A 16,729-nucleotide genomic window follows, 5' to 3' on the forward strand; every position below is an offset into this window, starting at 1 on the left:
TGTTTTATGTCATTAAGACAAATGTAACTTTTTTAGAATTTCACATAGTTATCTTTATGAACGGCTTCATATCAAACTTTATGAACTTTTTAATTCAAGTCACGGGAAAACATCCTTAATTGGCACAAATAACTTCTCTCTCTCTCTCTCTCTCTCTCTCTCTCTCTCTCTCTCTCTCTCTCTCTCTCCCCGAAAACATTTTCGAGTAACAAGGAGTCACGAGGATTGGGATGTCTCAAAGACTTGTTAATCCATCCGGGGAGACATCGTGTGATCACTTATCTCTAGGTACAGGTTTTACTATTCATTCTATTCATTTACAGTGTCCTAATGATTTTGTCTAGCTTTCTTTTGAATTTGTCCACACTGTTTCTGTTTACAACCTTTGGTGTCAGTTTATTCCACGCGTCACATATCTTGTATGTAAAGAAGTTCCCACAATGACATGTGTTGCATTTCTTCAGTTCTAGTTTCCAACTGCTGGATAATCGTATGAAGTACTGGTTAGAACGGCCAATTAGTCTTTAACTTGTATTTATCCTGTGTGTGATTTTTCGACGTGTGTGACATACCTGACTGCAGTGTGGACGAATTATTTAAAACCGGTTTTTTTATTGTACAGGATTATCTTTAATGGAACATTTTAAAAAAAGTATAAAGAAACATTCACACTTACCTTAGCGCGTCCTTTGACACTCATCCAGACACTGACTTTGATATTCTAGCTGCAGTCACTGGAAGGCAGGATTCCTTCATTACTTCAGCCCGATAACTTTCAAAGTGAAACCATCGTTACTGGTAACGTTACGGGGAAGCGCAATATCGGCCTGTTTAATTTTGATTTCGAGCGAGCAGGCCTGTTTAATTACTCACCCATCTATGTAACTAATGAATTTCATATGGTAGGCGAGTATTATTCAGGAAGTCTAAATAAACAACGAGGTGAATACGTTCAGACAAGCGTGTACGGGTGTTGTTAATTAAATTTGCCTGTATCTTATGACTTGCAAATGACTTCAAATTGGGTTTTGTTGCCCACTTGTATTCAAGTTCTTTAATTATTGATTTCGTTTTTGTGATGCCTCCCCTTGTTGCCTCTCCGTTTCTCGTTCTCCGAGAGTATTCGATGATGCTTCCTGGTTTCCGGTACGTTCCCGTGTCGTCACTAAACCTGCATAGGAGTTTGATCCCCGGTGGAATTTTGGGCTGGAATCCCATGTAACGCCTCAGTGGCGTGGTCAGTATGGTGTTGGCGTGTCACCTCGGTACCCGCGAGTTCGATTCTTTGGCATTCCATTGAGGAGTGAGAGATGTGTATTTATGTATAGAAGTTCACTCTCGACGTGGTTCGGAAGTCACGTAAAGCCGTTGGTCCAGTTGCTGAATAACCACTGGTTCCATGCAACGTCAAAATACCATACAGACAAACAAACAAAACCATGGAAAGTTACTTGGGATGGATCCTCTTCTTCCCCATGAAAATCTGTACGGTCCGTGACCTCGCCAGTGCGGCTGTCATATAAGTTGACATCGCATTCATCTTCACTGTCACACCCATCGAGAGGTGTCGGTGTCGATGTACCTGGAAAACAAGGGAAATAAATGAACTCGTATAGAACGAAGAAATAGGTACTCACAATGCCGGTTCTCAGAATTCATAGGAGATTGGTCCATAGTCTCTTTAATAAAGCTGTGGAACAGCTCGTCGTCAACCTAAGGCTCCGGCATTGGCATATCTTTCACAGGATTCTCGCGTCTTTTCATTGCTGGCTTCTTCTCACGATGGAACGTTCGTACTCACTCTCGAAGGCGGTGTTTAATATAGGTATCCATTAATCTTATTCACCGCTTCATATTACCGTTGGAATAGGAAGAGGGCGGGGGTGGGGGTTTGGGGGGGGCATCAAGTTATATAGGGTATCGCGAGAAGTATGTGTTAGCGCCTCAGTGGCGTGATCGGTATGGTATTGGCCTGCCACCTCGGTGGCCGCGAGTTTGATTCTCGGTTATTCCATTGAGGCGTTAGAGATGTGTATTTATGGTGATAGAAGTTCACTCTCGACGTGGTTCGGAAGTCACGTAAAGCCGTTGATCCCCGTGCTGAATAACCACTGGTTCCATGCAACGGAAAACTCTTTACATACAAACAAACAAACAAACGAAAAGAGGGTGGTTGTGTTATCAAACCCTTAGCAGTTCCGAAGTAAAATTCTTATCGGGGATAAGGAAGGTACAACGAGTCAAGGAAACAGAGAGAGACAAAGAAATCTGAGATAAAGAATGCCACAAGACATTGCGGAGAAGAAAGCCAGAGAGAGAAGAAATGTGCCTGGTTATGAACACCCTCCATACAATAACAATAACTATAATGACAAGAAGAAACATCCGAAGAGGAACATGAGACGATAGTGAGAGAGAGAGAGAGAGAGAGAGAGAGAGAGAGAGAGAGAGAGAGAGATGTACGGTTGAGAATCTACTTTCTACTAAAGCCACCTGAAAGTTCGTCGACAATGATGTGTCTTTACTGGAAGTGGAGAGAGAGAGAGAGAGAGAGAGAGAGAGAGAGAGAGAGAGAGATGTACGGTTGAGAATCTACTTTCTACTACAGCCACCTGAAAGTTCGTCGACAATGATGTGTCCTTTACTGGAAGTGGAGAGGGAGAGAGAGAGAGAGAGAGAGAAGAGAGAGAGAGAGAGAGAGAGAGAGAGAGAGAGAAGCGAGCAGGGAAGAAATGAAAGGCAGTGTGATCATTAGTCTGTCGAAATGTATATCGTCATTATGATAACGAATTAATTGGAAGACCTAGACGGGACAATCCTCAGATTTCCGACCTCAAAGAAAACCGCTCATTAGGTACTTTCAGATACTGTAGGATAATGCTTGCTCTCTTGTTCATTATTATACCTCATTATATCTTAGAGCGAATATAATTACCTGGAAAACTTTTTGACAAATTTGCCAGATTATATATCACTGTGATTCCAATTTACGGAATATAAATGTATCGAACGAAGGTAGAACCAATTTGGTCTTCGCAATAGATATTAAACCAAAGGATTGTCCGGGTTAGGTGGGAGTTTGAAATAAAATATTCATATCTGAAATGGCTTGCAGCCATTTGTGGTGAGTTATGACCGAGAGCCAGTAAAAGTACGGAAATGATTTAATCTTAATGGGTGATCTATTTCCTTGTCAGTATTTATTCATTCAATAAAGTGGAAAGAGAGGACAGGGGACCTCAAGTTTGATACTGGAAAAATGTCCTGCGGGGATAATATGTTGCTTCTCTTCTTAATATTGTTTTATATGTACACGTCTTACATTCATTATTAGATTTTCGGTATTTTTATTTCAGTTTGACGCTGCTCCCGTTCTTTGTTTTGGTAAAATGACGTCACAAAAGCAACAGAGAATTATCGAAGCTGCCCAGTTTCATACATTGCAGGAATTCTTAAAACTCTCATAATAGCATGAGTCACTAAAATGAGGAAATGCAGTGTTGTAGATGTAAATATAATTTTAGAAATATATAAACAAACGAGAGCTTTCGAGAATCTGCTCGATTCTCCTTCTCAGGAGAATAGAACCGAGCAGGTTCTCTCAAGCTCTCGTTTGTGTATATATTTCTTATATTATATTTACGTCTACACCACTGTAGATCTCTTCACATTAATTACTATTTCATTATACTTTATTTTGTATCCAAAGGCGATACAACGAAGTTTTTTTCGTGTAGCTAGCTATTACTCTGGTGATGTTCTCAGTAGTTGGGAATCTAACGTAATCCTGATATAAGGAGAACAATATTTTCCCACCGCTTACTACAGTGGCGTGATGCATATTACTTACTTAATAATTTATAAGAGTAGAGGAGAAGTTCACACGAAAAACATACTTTTACTTAAGGCAGTAGGGAATACAAGAAGATATTTTGCTTTTGTTCATAGGTTATTTTCAACGAAGGTTAAACCATTCAAAAAATGACTTTGGGTTGCAGAGATAAAACGGGCCCTTGCTGGATCATTTATATAACTGAACACTTGAGGCAAATGATTTTCTAACATATAAATGTATGACAGATATGGAGTGAGTAATGAGTATATTATGTAATACGAAATTTGATTTATTGAAAAACCATTATATTTACATAAATCGATCCAAGTTATATAAAGAAACAAAGCAAATAATGCATCTCTATTCGTCATTGTGGGAAGATCAAGAGTTTTTTATATTATACCATCATTGAAAACTATACCATGATTATAAAAAACGGTACACTAAGGTAAACGAATAGCAAAGAGATATGCGTAAGTGACTGAGATATTCGAAAATGCAGTTATGTATGCAGATTAATGTATAATTTTAATAATATTACTTGCGGACAAATGCGTCAGCTGGAGAGAGAGAGAGAGAGAGAGAGAGAGAGAGAGAGAGAGAGAGAGAGAGAGAGAGATTCGACCCCTCGAACACATATTCTCCAAGGAATGATATTTTTCCCATTATTCCAGATTCCAAGAAAATTTAATAATCCATATATATGCATACCTCGGTTCTCCGTGCTTCATAAGGCCTAAGCCTTAGTATTCAGTGTGTACATACGCGCGCGCACACTTTTAACTTGAAGGGAAAAATATGCTAATGATATTATCACTATTATTATTCAGAAAATTCACCCTATTCAAATGGAACAAGCCTGGTTGCGCCACAGTAGCCATTGACTTGTAATTCAGGTTTTCAAAGAATGTGGTATTCATTTGAAATAAATTACAGAAGATAATACGAAATACAGCAAGAAGGGATCAGTTATTAAAAACAAGTTAATAAATAGGTAAATAAAGAAATAAGTCAATAAGGTAGCAGTGAATTGTTTTAGGGTGGTAATGCATTGCATTTTCTCTTGACTTTTTTATATTCTAATTTGCATTGCCCATTTACTGCTTATTGGTTCTACTGTTGCCAGCAAACCTGGTCGCTCTCGGCAGGAATAGAGGATTAGGCGACAAGTGTGATACCGAAAGTTCTCTGTTAAAACAAAGTTAATAGAGAAAGAAATAATTGTAAAATGGAAAATTTACTGAAAGATTGCTTACTGTCCTTTTTATTATCAGTTTTACTTTATAATTTGTAATTAGTAACTCCTACAATATTGATGTAATCTTTCCTCTTATCTTTTCCTCTCTTCATAAAACAACATCAAAAAGTTACTGAAACTGGTGTATAAAGCATTAGTAGCTGATTCACAAGGAGACGTAGTTGGTGGTACGTCGCTAGTAGTAGATAGTAAGTAGATAAAGGTACACTAGGGGTATCGGGGACCAGTACACCAGAAACAGCAGGAACTGGTGTACTAGAGTGTCAGAGTGTCAGGTAGTTATACACCAAGGTAAGAGAGTAGTAATTTGAGAAAGAAAGTTGTATGTAAGAGACAGCAGGTAGTAATGTATTAGAGGCAGCTTGGAGCCAGGGGAAGCAGGAACAGATACACTTGATGTCATAAGGACTGATACACCAGAGGCAGCAGATAGGACACAAGACATCAGGGAATGGTATGATAGGGACGCCGTTGACTGGCTTGCTAAGAATAGTAGATACTGGTATACAGGGAGCAGGAATGAGTAGCAAGGACAATAGGGACTGTTATGCTTCGATAGCATTAATGTATGACAACCACTGCATTTAAAAATGATCTATTACTTACATAATAAATAATACTTGAAAATGAAATTTTGTGGTTGCTGTGGATGTTTCAATCATTTCATTCATAGGGACGAAATCGCCCACTTGCACTTCCTAAAGCTGTAAATATTATAAGACTAAACATTGAATTATGATGCGCCTTTACATTAAAGAGATTTGCGTAATTTGACTACGTACTAAGTATAGCTGTGGTTCGTTTTTCATTAATTAATAAAAGCATTTCTGTGTAATGATCAATCTTTAATTGCAGTGCAATTTTCTGTGTAGTGTGTGAAGTGTGTGATGATTCATGAAATGATCTCAGTTTTCTTTGAATTTACGAGAATTTGTGTATTTTATTTGAAAGTAGAAAAAAAGGTCAATTAACTGTTTTACTGATAGTTTTTATTTTTCAGGATTGCAGGAGTGTTTGTTCATTAGTTTTGACCTGTCAGATCATTGGTTGCTCCTTCCTTTATTTTCTATACTTCATTATAAAATTTAGATCAGTTGAACCCCCAAAATTTGAAAGCTGGAATCAAGGCATACACGTATGAATGAAATTGTGCCAGGTGATTGTAGAATATGGTCTCGATGGTGCACCTGGGTGTGAATATTATAGAAAACTCTGTTGAACTCTTTTAATGAAAAATTATGGAGAGATGGATGCTTGTATTGAACGTCATGCAATTCATCGCTCGTGTACGACTTCCGACAGGGACCCCATTGGTGGAAATAATAACAAACAACTTTGGAAGAGAAACCAGGGTTGAAATGCGGCCAGGGGAGACAATTCTAAGGGAATCCGAGATATCAAAACTCTGCGTGATTTATTGGAACAACAACAACAACAACAATAATAATAATAATAATGATAATAATAATAACAACAACAATAATAATAATAATAATAATAATAATAATAATAATAATAATAATAATAATAATAATAATAATAGGGGGGAGAAAAAGGCGAAGGAGGAAAAATTTTCTATGAAGGAAACGTTTTAAACTTTTTTTATTTTTTCTATTTTATTTATTTTTTCAAGACTTGACCTCGATGGATGCTTTAGTGCTTTAGTAGACTGAGAAAAAGAATCTATCAGGTTCTCGAAAGCACTCGTTTTTGTGTATATCTAATATATATTCACATTTACACTATCTCCTCATCAGTAATAACAATATTAATAATAATTACTATTTAGAAATATGTGAAACTTTTGAATGCATCTGAGCACAAACACTTTTCCAATCTTGTGAGCTTTAAATAGCCCGAAGTAAACTTGCCCTGTGTTTGTAGTTCGTTAAAGAAACCAATTTATTTCTCTTGCTTCCCAAGGGGTTCTCCTAATTCCACTTCTAAATCTAATTACAGCAATAGTAAATGGGTTGCTATGAGATCCTTCAACAGTAATTAGCATTTCATTAATGTCGTGTAAATTGCTCGTTCGTTGTGACGTATAATTCCCATGGTAAAATGTTTTTAATTTATAATTAATTGATATTAATTACGTTCCTGATAAGTGGCTGCTTCATGCAGTAACAGAATAAAAGAGAACAACTGCTTCATTTAATTAGTTTAGAAAGTAATTGACATCAGTTGTGATTTAAAGCTCAGGGATTTGCATCTTTTCACTAAGTGTGATTAAAGCAGCGATTTGTGAGCTTTTACTAATACATGGGTGTGGTTTGTTATGGTTCTCTGCTCCAATAGATTAATCTTTTTTTTATTTTATTTTAAAAAAATTATGTGAAGGAAAAGGCATTTGAATCGTATAATTCCTCATGGGCAAGATGTCCCTCCCCTTCTGATCTCTTTGTGGTCTGCATCTTTTCCTGATCTTTCTCTCCTTGCCTTTTTATAATTCTATTCATCTCACCATCCTCTGGGACTACTCACATGCTTTAAATGTTTTGCTGAAAAGCATAGGTAAATGGGATGGGCACCTTAATAGTTTATTTTTCCTCGAGGAAGGCAAATCAAGGGAAGTAATAATAATTATATGTATATATATATATATATATATATATATATATATATTAATGGATGTATGTGTGTGTCACATACACAGGAAAAAGTATACGGTAGGGGTAAGACATCACTGGCACCCAAGGGGAGCGGCGATGTGTGGGGAGTGGGGTGGGAAAGGAGGAAAAGTAAAAGTAACAGAAAACGACAGCTATTGAGGTCGCTGAGATTAATAGTGACACTCCTGATGCCCTTCTAGTCCAAGTTCAGCCCCAGTTGTAGAGAGGGGGTGAAAAGGAGTGGGAAGGGAGTGACGTAAAAGTAACCATAAACGACAGATATTAGTGTCTTAACCTGCAGTTTTCGAGGTCTCTGAGATGATAAGTGACACTCCCGATGCCCTCAAGTCCAAGTTCAGCCCTGATAGGAAGTGGGGTGAGAAGTGGTGAAATATGAAATGTCAGAAATGCTGGGCAACGTAACTGAAGCAACTATCTTAATAGGAAGGGCAGAGAGAGAGAGAGAGAGAGAGAGAGAGAGAGAGAGAGGAGAGAGAGAGAGAGAGAGAGAGAGAGAGAGAGTGTAGAGGAGGTTTGGGAGGAGAGAGAGAGAGGGTTTATCGGTTGTCATTCAGTTTTCCCGGGCAGCGCCAGGTTGGTTGTCTAGTTTATAATGATAATAATCATCATCTTTATTTCCAACATGCATTGGGCATTTTAATTTTATAAATCAAATTCACAAATATACATGGTGTTACGTACTATGAAAACACACACTAGCAACATTCTCAAGCTGTACTAAATACAAACTCTTTAGATAAAATTAAAGTGCAGTTAAAGACCACTCAAAAAAAGTATTTAAAAAGATTTTTTATGAAGGGTGGGACTTAATCACGCTGGAATCGAGACCTGTCTCTTTAAGGAAGAAGGATTATGAGTCGGAAAACAGAACCAAGAAAAGACTGACAAAGCTTAGCAGTGAAGCGTTGAGTCAAGGAGGTCAGTTGTGGACCTCTGGACTCGTTAAACGGACCTCATAGAGAGAGCTATTCACAGTTCACAGTTCAGGTATGGGGACTTATTCGATGCTCTTGGGATCACGCGATTTCTTTGACTTTAATGAGGATGAGTCCAGTTTCTGTACATAATAAAACGTCGTATTTGATCGATTTTCGTTTTGAAATAGTTCTCGATATAGTACATTTTACTTTATAAACATACGTCGGTGCTTCAGCCTTTCTTACTCCATTTTATTTTATCGATATTGTTTTTTTTCCTTTCTGTAACTCCGGGTGTTGTGCTGACAGTCGATTTATTTTTTTATTATTATTCTCGTACGCAATTCCATGACTGATGGATTTACCTTGCTTCGGTTGCTGTTCACTTCACCCTGGCCAACGCTGTTAACTGAACAGCTTTAGATGTGCAGGGTTGTGGAAACTGCAGAGCTTTCGAGGGAAACTTGTTTTTTTATGCAATTTTTATTTTTATTTTTTCCAAATTCAACGTTTTCTTTAGATTTCCATTCATCAATGATTTTGTAAAATATTCGTTGGCCCTTGTTCCTTATCTCTCAGTGACTCCTTAGTAATACTAGTCTCTTTATCTCGAAGTATCATCAATGAATGTACACACACACACACACACACACCGATACTTTTAATTACGCTCTGTTAATTCTTAGTCCGTACTTTTAGATTCAAGACCTTTTTCTTCACTTGCAATCGTCGTCTGATAAACCTTTTTATTTTCTTTTACCAGTATTGGTGACTTCTTACAATCAGTCGTCCTGCCTGCCATTATCCTCCGTCCCTTTCGCTTTTAGTGCCAATTTAGAGCTCGGAAACTGTCCTTCCCGTGATCAGTCCACCTGCGAAGAGCATTGAAAAGCCTTTGCAGAGTGCTGTAAAAGCGTTTCATTGATAAGAAAAAGTTAGGTTTAGCTGTACAAAGATTTGCCGATATTGTCTGAACAAAAATCTTACGTTTTATCAATTCTGGGAAGTATTTGCTTCCTGTGAAATCACGCAAGTGAGAACTAATGATAACGAGTAGCTGGAAAACTGGAAAACGATAGGAGGAAATTTCTCGGTTTTCCAGTCTTCCAGTTCTCTTATAAAACTAATGATATGGCTGGAAAAAATTAAACTTCATGAGAGTACTTGCACGAACTCCGTTAATAGTATATTCTCTCTTCTTTCAGATTTGCCACCAACTGGCGAGAACCTCATCATTAGGAGAACAGCCTTTCGTCTAAATGGTGAGTAAACCTATTTAGATCAAATTACGGTTATTGTGATTGCTGTCTGTGTAGTTTCTTGGGAAATATATAACTTCGAGTTCTCGTCAAGATGAACGGCGAGTTTCAACATTAAGTTGTTAATCCAGTGAAGTCTGTAAAGCGGGTTTTAACGAAAGAGTTTTACGAATATTTTTTTTCTCCGTTTTATAGGACAAATTTGACGTCATATTCTTGACCAGTATATATTTCCCTATATCTGCTCGAAGTGAAATATCTCACTGTTATTGATTGATTTATTTATCAGGTTATGTACTTATTTCTTTATAGACTAATTATTTATGATTAATGTTGCACTCGAAAGTTTTTTTTTAGATTGTTCAGCCCCCGTCAGTATAATTTATTGTCATGAATTTTTTCCCGAAAATTTCGAGAAAAGAATTTAGTTGTCAAAGCGCTGGTAAACCATTGGTTCTAATACCGACTTGAATAGTATCTAACTTCAGTGAAGGCGTGTGGTGTGGCTGTAGAAAGAAAGAATAACCATATGGTTCTCCGATCTGTTTGTTATTCTTCTGATTTCGTTGTAATGGCAAAGATAGAGCTTTTCTTATCGAAACTTCTAGTTCGTGTTAATGAATGGCAAAAGCTGAGAATTTTTATTTTTCGAACTTTCCGAATACAATTTGTTAATCTTAGAATATTAAAAAAGGGTAAATGTTCTATTCTCCTAAAAATCCAGGTCTTAAATTGTTGACTGTGGAGAGTTTTAAGCGCAGAAGATTTATGTTTTTTCGAGATTTGCCTTTAATTAAGGAAGTGGGTGGCTCAAGAAAAAATCAATTCATACTTAAATCGCTGAAATGCGGATGAATTCTCTTGCGGTAAAACTATATCACAAGGTCAACCGCTTCACTTCTATAGAAAAGAGTTAGCTCAACGACTACCTTGGTTTCCATGGCATTACTTGTTTCACCTATTATGTGACTCACGTCGTCTCTTATCATACCATCTTCCATTATTATCATTCATTGGTTCATCTGCCGTGTTTCCATTCACCCTCATAATCTTACTCATGCTTATATGTAACTCTCAACTTTCCCTTGTGTACACACTTTTACGCCACTTTCTCGTCACTAACCACAATCAACGCAGCAGCATCCACAAATATCATTCAGTCAACATTTTCGTATCGATCAAGTCTCCACCTACATATAGTGTTCTTTCTGTGATTTTCTACACCACTACATCTATAACGATAACAACAAAGGGATGCTAAACACCATTGTCTCAGACCTGCTTTTACGTTAACCCATTAACTACCCATCTAAATCCTCTAACACAGACTTCACTTTCGTTTTGAAAAGTTTTCAATGCTCTCAATTGCGTACCTTGATCCTCGATACTACTTGTTAACATTGCGTTTATATTTAATCTAAATTCTCTTGCAAAGAATATCAGTTAGTGTTATTAATAAGAAATACCAGCCTCTTGTATTCTTGTAATAGCTTATGATATCGAATTAGTAACTCCTACAATATTTGTTGCAGTTTCTCAAGTTGTCAGACAAATTTTTGACCACCGCCTGAATCGAAACAAATTTTACATAGCGTGTCCTTGCTTCGCTACGGAGACAAGTAGTGTGTGGTCATTTACATGCAAGTATACCTTGTACCTTTGGTAGAACAGAAATGGTAAATATTTCATTTCTGTGAAACACTGACGGAGGGGTTTTCAGGTTTCGTTAATGACTTTGATTTTCATTCGTTACGTAATTATTCACAATTGATATTGCTCAGTGCATGTTTTTCTTGTGGTGGAATTAACTTAAAATAATTAACTTAAAAAGTTTTTGGATTCCTGAGGATACGGGGAAAGTCATGTTATGCTGACTCCGGAACTTTCTGTGAGTAACGATGTTATTGGCTGATTTCCCTTCAGCCACAAGTAATAATAATAATCCTTACTCGATTTATCAAGCAGATTTCGTTTCTGCGAATAAATGTGTCTTTCCTGTCAGCCGTGAATTGCGTGTTTATAGAGGTCATTCCAATTCCAATGCACCGGTCGCGTTGGCTGTGTACTACCTGATTAAGTTAGAGGGTACACGTGGTGGTATACCTGTCAGTTCGCTATTGACTTTTTTATAGTTTTATTTTCGTAGTTGGGCGTATGTGCAAGGGAACTGACGATGTATAATCATCCTCTGGTTCGTAGGGGGTTAGTGCCGTCAGTGCACCTCCCGTGGTGCTCTGTAAGCATTATTTAGGGTACTTTGCAGCGTCCCCTCGGCCCTAGCTACAACCCCTTTCACTCCTTTTGCTGTACTTCCGTTCATATTTTGTTTCTTCCATCTTACTTTCCAGCCTCTCCTAACCGTTGTTTCATAGTGCAACAGCTAGGTTTTCCACCCAGTATACCCTTTAAACCTTTTACTTTCAATTTCACTTCCAGCGCTGAATGACCTCATGGGGTTCCTGAGTTTGGCCCTAGGGCTAAATTTTATATTCCATCGATGTCATCACCCTCTGAGAAATGTGCACGACATACAGTTGCGACTAGTCTAGGTTGTCACGTCTGCAAATATATTTAATGAGTCCAATAACCAGACAAATGAGGTAACGTAAACATTACCTCCTTCCGGCCACACAGCTCGAAGCGCCATCTAGCACGTAATCAGAGAGCTGTCAACTCATTGATTCAAAAGGACGAAAGTCGATTCCGATCATTGTATTTCAAAGGTATTGTCACGTCCGTTGTGGAATCTCTCATATTGCTTATAATTAGTACTATTTTGTACTTAGCTTTGTTTTCTCGAAATCCCATGTATTTTTCTATTATTGAAGGCGGGTTTGATGTTTTAAATCGTTTATAATTAGGCTTTCCATTTCTTCCGTTTATTTTTTTCTTTTAAATTTTAATTGTCATTTTGTAAGTACTCTCACCTTCCAAGGAAATGTCAGAGATAAAGACGTAAGACTGAAATGAACTCATCGTTGTATATTATATTTACACTTTCAGCTTTGAAAAACAAGTAGTGGTAACTATTCTCCTCCCAAAATATTTGTCGATGAGGCTGTTTTTAAATCCTGCGGAATGTTTGAACCTATTGAATAAGATCGTGTTATCTGTAATGATTTTGACGCTCTGTTATTATTTAATCAGGATGCAAATCGGTAACAGTTATCAATAAATACTTCCAAATTTAGCACAGTTATGTCTAGAAGGTTCCACGTGCAAATCATATATTATTATTCTTCAAACGTTTGTCCTTTGGACAGGGAAGTAATGCTGCGTAACCACGATGTCGTTTACGAAGTTTATTTGTTGTTTTTTCTTCGAGAATTCTTAATTAATGGAAGAGTAGTGCCTGGTGCGCGTTGTAATTTGATTGTTTTGTTCCTTCGAGATCATTTTTTCAGTATCACTATAAGAGGCATGACACGTACGCTATTGCCTAGACACACAAACACACTCATATATATATATATATGTGTGTGTGTGTGGGGGGGGCGGGTGGTGTGTACATATACATATATGTATGTGTGTGTATATATACATATATGTATGTGTGGGTATATATATAGATATATATATATATATATATATATCATATATATTATATATATATATATATATATATATATATATAATACTGTATAGGTTGTTGTCTGTGCAAAGAACCACAGGGCAAAATGAAATTTCAAGGAAAGAATCCCGATGACAGTTCAAGCAAACGTACAGACAACAGATATAGAAAATATTGACATTTGAAATGAGAGGGAGGAGCCTGAATCTCATCCTATGGCTGAGAAGGGCGAGTGGCTATTAAGAAACCCTATTTCTCACATGCTGCTGGGGATGACACCTGTGCTGCCTCGTCATGTCATTAGTAACAGGCTAACTACAACCCTTAAACGCTTGACGTTTTACACATATCTTTGCATGTGCATCGCTCAGGTGAAATTATGTCTTTTCGGAAATAAAGAGCTCATTTAAAACATTCCTAGGCTGGCATTCATATTTTTACAGATACTTACTTCCATGTGTCTTTCCAAAATATGATTAGAATAAACAAGTGCTTTATTAGCTGCTACACAATTGATAGAATAGTTGTTTTTCACTAACGAACGCAAAAGTACACTGCGATTTTTATGTACCTTATTCCGTTGTTCTTTTCTCTTTTCCAAGGTCAAAGTTGTCATATGCCTTACATGGGATGTGATGTCATGTCCGCCTCCGTTGAATTATTTGTAAATTCCGTTTTAATTGTATTATTTCTTTAATATTATATTAATTCAAAACTTTTAAGCAAATGGGGAATATTGCTGTATAGAATTACAAGCAAGTTTTGGGTGTTGTATTTGTCACTATTATTATTATAAAGAAAAATTCATCACTCTTATTATTATTATTATTATTATATTATTATTATTATTATTATTATTATTATTATTATAATTATAATTATTTCGGTAGATGAAACCTATTTACGTGGAACAAGCTCACCAAGGGGGTCCATTGACTTGAAATTCAAGCTTCCAAAGAATGTTGGTTTCAACTTCCCACCGCAGACCCTACACATGCTACAGCAACTGATCATGATACAGAGCCAGTGATTTTTCCATCGCCATGGGGGAGGCGCGAACTTGCGACATCTGAGCGGCATGTCGCGACAGTAGCGACCATACCAACTGCATTATTTAAAATGGCACCAGGATAATTACGTCTGATTAATTTCTGTATGTATTGCTGTGCCCAAGATAATAACTTTAGATAGGCGGAAATATTGGTAGGGTTTCTGTAGACAGTAAATTTAAAATCCAGTATCTTTGGCGCCTAAAAAGAGTAGGTTCGTAGTGAATTTAATGATGGCCAAATGCTTATGTCGTAGCTTACCTAAATCTAAATACTTACGGGGAATAATTTTGCCTAATATTCTGACCTGCAAAAATTCCACGCACGGGTTGCTTCAAATCACAGATCGTGGATTTTCCATGGCCGTACCAAAATTGTGAGAGAAATATTTCTCGTTGACGGCATAATATGTATTTGGCTGAGATTGAAAATGTTGACACATTTTTTAGCAAAATACTGGAATTAGAGACATCGATAAAATTCAGTACAAAAATGGAAAGTGACCGAAGCCTACCATATTTGGATTCCCTGTGACACAGAGATATTAATGTGCTTTAATTTAGTGGATACAGAAAGCCTACCAGGTTGTCTCCTCACTTACATTTTTATTGTAGTTACAACGGGATGTTTTCACATCCATTATTTTAATTGCATTACGTGTATGCGTCCCATAATATATTAATGATGAAGTAGATGTAATGAGGAATACAGTCAAGAAATTTAAAAAATATTTAAGGAAAATGACAACTTAGTAACAGAACACAAAATCCCTGGTTGTAATGTAACAAGTAACCTTTTATAAAAGCGTTCCCATTTGCATGAAATCTAGAGTTATTGCGGGATTTAAAAACGATAATACATGAAAAGGCACCTGTACATAGATAGCCCTCTTGACAAGATAAAGGATGCGCATATCACATCACATATAAGTCGTGTTATGTGACAGTTTTCCTATAGGTGAGAAAAGCACAACTTAGGAAATATATAAGATATGCACAGGAAATGTAGTATAAGATATGAACAGGATAGCAGTGTAGTTTCTGGTCATGTAGTCAAAACAGTCATGCTGTCATTTGAAGGAGCTCTAAAAGATGGTTTACTGCAATAACAGGTTGGAAAGAAATATAATAAACCTGTTTCATTACATAAGTAAGATTCAGTAACAGCTTACTAACGTAAAAGCTCTATCCATTTATTCTTCGTCACTTGCACAACACAAAGTAACTTTCTTTTTAATTGTTAGTCTTCAGCCAGTCACACTTGGCTCTGATTTATTTTTCAGTGATGCTAACTTTAATGCGGTCACTGCTGTTTAATCTTTGTCTGTCTCTCTCGCTCGGTTTGTGAATATAATTATCTGAATTTTTTTATATTTTTCATGCTTCTGTTTTGCTTGTAACACGGAATCTTATTGCAAATTTGATTAGACCTAATGTTGGAAAATAAGTTATTGTTGGCATTAGTCAATGAAAAATCAAGGCTTCAGCAAGCGCTTAAGTAGCGATTGCCTCCACTAAGTACAAAAAGAAAAAAAAATCATTCTAGAACAGTTAACATCTCAAAGTCTCATCAACTATTCCTTAGCTCCTACCCCATTCATTTACAAATTTTCTTTGAAATCCATCGCTACATCTTTGAATATTTAGTTTTCAGACAGACAAACAAAATCAGCATTCACGGGTATAACCTCCATCCAGCACCACTCTCAGTGGCATCAAATTCCAAAATCCTTAGCCTAAAAGGAAGCAAAAATGGACCATTGAAACAAAAGAAACCAATTAGAGAATACGCTTTTCCCCAGCTAAAAAATCTGTTATATTCTGAAAAATGGCTAAACTACTGGGAGAGAGAGAGAGAGAGAGAGAGAGAGAGAGAGAGAGAGAGAGAGAGAGAGAGAGCGAAGAGAGAGAGAGAGAGAGAGAGAGAGAGAGAGAGAGAGAGAGAGAGAGATTGTTTTTCAACCTGATAAAACTTGACTTAAGAAACAAGTTGAAGAAAGTTTCTGCTACTTAATTAAGCACGACTTGAAAAAAGAAGCCGAAGAAAGTTTGTTAGGTATTTTTACCAAACGAATTAGACTGAAGGAACGTCTTGTTTTATTCTAATTTGTTTTTATTTTATTTTTTAGTTTCATTTTACATGACGTTGAAAAAAAAAATTCGAGGAAAGAATTGTAGACTTCGTCGACGCACAGGTTAAAAATGCCA

The 16,729-nt window shown here is 36.8% G+C and overlaps 1 protein-coding gene across 5 annotated transcripts in view; it reads left to right on the top strand.

The window, feature by feature from the left end:
- Positions 1-16,729, top strand: part of LOC135211992 (rabphilin-3A-like) — a 454,956-nt gene that overhangs the window by 131,228 nt on the left and 306,999 nt on the right. For all 5 annotated transcript variants that reach the window (XM_064245260.1, XM_064245259.1, XM_064245263.1 and 2 more), the window contains exon 2: positions 9,849-9,905. The gene's annotated coding sequence lies outside the window, so the exon portion shown is untranslated. The remainder of the gene's footprint in view (positions 1-9,848; positions 9,906-16,729) is intronic.

This window comes from Macrobrachium nipponense, chromosome 40 (assembly GCF_015104395.2).
Source record: "Macrobrachium nipponense isolate FS-2020 chromosome 40, ASM1510439v2, whole genome shotgun sequence".
In the NCBI taxonomy this organism is placed as follows: domain Eukaryota; kingdom Metazoa; phylum Arthropoda; class Malacostraca; order Decapoda; family Palaemonidae; genus Macrobrachium; species Macrobrachium nipponense.